This window comes from Solanum tuberosum, unplaced genomic scaffold, assembly GCF_000226075.1.
Source record: "Solanum tuberosum cultivar DM 1-3 516 R44 unplaced genomic scaffold, SolTub_3.0 scf00424, whole genome shotgun sequence".
NCBI classification, from domain to species: Eukaryota; Viridiplantae; Streptophyta; class Magnoliopsida; order Solanales; family Solanaceae; genus Solanum; species Solanum tuberosum.
In genome coordinates, this window is record NW_006239350.1 from 345,263 (window position 1) to 350,723 (window position 5,461).

Consider the following 5,461-nt stretch of genomic DNA (forward strand, 5'->3'; position numbering starts at 1 on the left):
CATTAGGACCTTAGCGTGGTGGGGGGGGGGGGGGGGGGGGAGGGTAAGAAAAAAATTCGAGGAGGTTTAAGGTTATATACAACTCAAAAGTATGACGGTAAGGATATGTACAACCTTAGGGCCCGTTTGGCCATGCGATATGGTATCATGATATGATATCATAATATGGAATTATGAGATGAAATTGAAGTTTTGTCTGGACATGCGATATGAAATTTTTGTGTTGTATATTTTCTCATAAACATAAGAATCTCATAAGTTGTAAAATTATTAAAATAGCACCAATTGTTTATTCAATCTTACCAAATAAACAAAAATTTATAAAAAATCACATAATAAATTATTACAAAGCTATTTGTTCTCCACTTAAGTAACTGTTTCATCTAACTTTTATTCATCAAAGTTTAATTCAATAAAAAGAAAATTGAACATAAATTGTAGTGTACTAGTCTTTATCATATAAGGAAAAACCTCCCACATAGTACGGACAATTTTCTCACGTCGAACTTGCATTTCTCGATCATGTGACCGAGAAGACGAACCAACATTGTTACTTTGAGTTGTAATAAATACAAAACGGTAGAAGTAATAAATTAGGTGTTGGAGTAAATGAAGAGAACAAAATTATTACTCAACAATCGGTTGATGTGAGTTAAAGTGACTATATGTTGGTAAGAATAATAAATTTTATATCGGTGAGAATAATAATTTTTAAAAAGTAATGATGTGATTATAAATTTTATTTACATATGAAATAAATGGTTAGTAGATATAAATGTGGGATTGTTTTAACAAAATATAAACTTGTGGATCAATTTTTGTATTAAAAATATCTCAAATCATGATATGGAATTTCCATATCATGGTTTTTGGAGAATATGAAATCACATCTCATGATATGGAATCATGAGATGGAATCAGCGTAAAATCGCATGTCCAAACGCTGATTCTATCTCACGATTTCATATCGTGATATGATATCGCATGTCCAAACGCCTACTTAGTCTTTAAAGTATAACAAAGGATATTGACATACCATTTGTCATAGTTTGGAAATATATTTATTCTTTTTCCGTTAAATATATACAGATCACCAAGTTAGAATCCAACATTAATAACATAAGAAGACTAGAATTCCAAAACAAAAAAGTTTCAAATTCTAACTTTGCTTCTGTATGAGATCCTAGGTTCAAATTTCATCGAAAACAAAAGTACTAACTGATTTTTCCCCACATGTTCAAACACGTAGATATAGTTATTTGATAACTATACTAGTGAATTTGAACAAAGTTACCTTATATTTATATTGTTATTAAACTAATGGGAAATAACAATAACAAAAATCTCATGAAATTAGTTAAAATGCACACAACATATCCCAAACCTATATTTAACAATCATCCGGTTAATATCCTAACACAAACCCCAGAAATGAAGTGAATACTTTTTATATAATAAAAATTATACATGATTATACAAAGCAAATACATTTATAATATATATATATATATATATATATATATATAGTGTTGTATAAATTGTGTATATTTTATACTAAATATATGTATAATATACATACCAACATATATATTGATAATGTATATATTATGTATATTTTAACCATATTTTATATATATATATATATATATATATAGTGTTGTATAAATTGTGTATATTTTATACTAAATATATGTATAATATACATACCAACATATATATTGATAATGTATATATTATGTATATTTTTTTTGGGTGCAAATATTCATCTCTCAAAGACTTTAGAAAGGCTTCTTTGGCTTGGTCAACTTGGGAAGTCTTATAGTATACATTGTCAGTAAATTTATTAAAAGTACTAATAGATGCATGCATATTTATCTATATATATGTACTTGTGATGGATTGTCAAAACATTGATAACAAAAATTGCGACATATTAGGTGGTCGATGTCCCTACAACTTCAACTAGTACATATTCTCCAACTATATATGGTTGAACTTCGATCTACCTTCTATAAGCAACAAGGGTGCATACGGGCCGTGCGCGTGGTATATAGGAACAGGCTTTTCAATTCCCAAGAAGTCAATCGAGGCATCCTAATTTCGCGTTGCATGCCTTATGAGTGAAAAACAGAAGACAAAAATTGTAGGAACTCGAGTCGGGGATGTGTTAATTAAGAATTAAAATATTTATGAATTTGAAGTATTTTCATCTACCCTTTACAACCATTTTGGTTTTTCTGCAGGTATCTGATCTATATCTCTATATATTATATTGAAATATGATATATTTTAAGTGCGTAAATTATAACACTATTATTTAGTGTAATTTTACCAAGGGTTAATTAATATAGACACACATACTAAGTAGTCTTGTACAAGAACATCACATGTTTACCAAATTTTGTCTCTAGGAGAAATAAAGTCATGTATATAGGGGAAATAGTGGTTAGAAAATCAAGATTAGAGTTAGTTATTAGTGAATTCAGTTGAGGAATCAGTTTAATTAGCACCAGAGTAAAAAAAATTTGAGCAACAGCAATGATTTTTTTGTATTATAAGGTAGGAAAATCGTGTATATATACAAGGAGTATACCAAAAAGTAGCTAGAGAAACTTCACAATAAAATACGATTCCCTAACAAGTGTCAACTACTCATGGGCTACTAAAAAGAAACTAGAGATAAGAGGCTACTCCTCATGTACATGTACAAAATCACACTATTGCGGATTCATTAGAAAAGCTTGAGGAGCAGCTTGATCTTCAGTTCAATGCCTTTATTGAAGTGATGAGCTTTGAAGATATGATTTTCTCGATCCCTTCTAACGCTTTCCTATGCAAAATAGTTTCCCATCCCAAGTGCCATAAGTAAGGTAGTACTTAATATGGCATTGAACTTTATAAGTTTTTTACATTCAACAAACATATTATAAATAGAATCAAAATAAGAAAAACTTTGCATTATAACAATATACAAACAAGTATCACATATATTTCAGTGGATTAACATAGACTTTGGTGTATGTAAGTAATCACTAGCATCGGGTTCGAGCCCCGGATTTGGAGAAAATTTTGTTGGAAGCGCCACCCCCGAATGGGTCCTGCAGTGCACAATTCGGATTTAGTCGGAGCTCTAATGTGGACTCCGGACACCGAATGGGAAATCCAAAAAAAAAGGTAATCACTAGCATCATTTTTTTGAGTATCAAGACAAGAAAAACTTTGCATTATCAAGTTTGTGAAGGCAAATTAAACAAGAAAGAAAAAGGAGACTTCGCTAGCATTTGACCCCAAGTTTCCAAGTATTTTTGCCAAATAATACTTGGGCCAAGTTTTTCCAAAGTTAATGCCCTGTGTTTGGCCCCTACCCCCCCCCCTCCCGCCCCCAAAATAAATAAATAAATATATATTTGACTATTTCAAATATGATTTATACCCATAAATTTTAAAAACTATTAAAAATACTCATAAGTTTGTATTATCTATTTATAATGAATATGTTCTGTTAAAAATAACCTTATAACATAATTGATAACAATCAACAACAACAAAATAACAATATAGACAAGAACAACACATTAATGCATAGTCGAACTTGTCATTGATTCGGTTATAACAACCTACGGAGAAGGTAGTAACAAACTATTCCTTTATATAATCTTCCCACATTCTACGAACAATCTCTTCTCGACAAACTTTCATTTCTAGATCAGATGACCGAGAAGACGAAATAATATTATTACTCTGAATCGATTGTTCGTCATCTTCATCAGTAACGATATCATCACGTTCATGTTCACTGAATATTTCATCACTGCTTTGAACTCAAACCATTTACTAAGAGTAAAGACAGTAACGATATCATCACGTTCATGTTCACTGAATATATCTATAGGAATAGTTTGTTACTATCTCCTCCGAAAAAGTTTGAGTTCAAAGCAGTGATGAAATATTCAGTGAACATGAACGTGATGATATCGTTACTGTCTTTACTCTTAGTAAATGGTTAGTTCCTTATCTTCTTAGTAACCCCGATGGACTTTGTAATCACGGGGGTTTATATTCATCAAATCGACCAACCTTAGTCAACCCAGAGTTATTAAATTCTGAATAAACTTTCTTCACCTGTCGGGTGCTTTTTGGGCCCCATCGTCACATGGCTTGTGAAACTTTTTTCAAGATTTAATGGTCCTTCTTTGTCTTCTTGTGATAGTGGGGTCTTCTTTAGTAGTAGTGGACATGTAGTGGATGTAGTGGAATCTTCTTTAGTAGTAGTGGGCATGTAGTGGAGTCTTCTTTATCATAATGGCTTGTGATGTCATTGCTTACGTATTTCTCTAGGTATCCAGGTTGTGTAGCGCTATGGAATCAAAACGCATTCCTGAATCATTGTCTTCATTTGGATCGTAGTGTTGATCGAATTGGTCAATTGATAGATCATTTTCATCACTTCTACTTTCTGTGTCTTCGTGGTCAGATTCTGCTGGATTTGGCTCTGGAGTTTCTCGTATAATTTTTTCTTGTATTACCTCCTTAGTCTTTTCTGTGAGTAATTTGTAAAGAGAACTTATTATTATTTTTTCTATCCTTTTATTTTTTTCCTTTTTTGGAGGAATCCCTTTGTCTTTTTGCTTGTCTCTGCTATTCTACTGAAACTTGTTGGCAGAATTCTTACACTTTTGGGTAAAATGTCAACCATCAACGGGTTTGATGAGTCTTTACCCGCTACCGTTTGAGCGGGACTAGCTATACCTCTAGCTGGTACAATAGCTTTTTTCTACATTCGTTGGGGAATGTACACCCGTCTTATCCATTTTGTAATGAGATGGAGGACTCTTTAATGGTATTGTTTGATCGGTATTTCCCAGTAAAAACCTTATCCTCTCTTGTAATGAGTGGATATGTTGTGTCATTTTTCCTTTTTCAGTTTCTAGTCTCTCGATCGTCTGATTTAGTCTTTTAAAACCTTCCGTTATTGAGGAACAATGATCGCAGAAAATTATTTTGTCTGTATCTTTTTGAATGTCGTATTGCAAAGATGGTCTTGAATTTTGTCTCAAAGCTGGGCTTATAAAGTAATTAGGCCCAAGAGTTCCTCTAGCATAATCTAGTGCTTCATTCAAATCGTTGAACCCTTTAAAAAGTGGAGTAGGAAAAGTCTTTGGTTGAGTCTATTACTTCTATCCATGTCTGGAATACTCCTTGCAATCTCCCTTGGACTACTACATAAAATCTAAATTTTTTGTCTTCATTTTTGTCTGTAAAATAATGGCTTAATGAATTGACTATTGAAATGAAATAACTGTTGTTTCTGGGAATCTTGTTGTATGCTAGCCATAGGTTGTCTATTAGGCATCTTTGAGGTCTATCTATCTTCGTTTCTGGTTTTACCCTGAAACTTAGATTAGATGGTGGGTAGAAAATTAGATTTTGTTTCCCAAAATATATTCTTTCCATGCTTGTC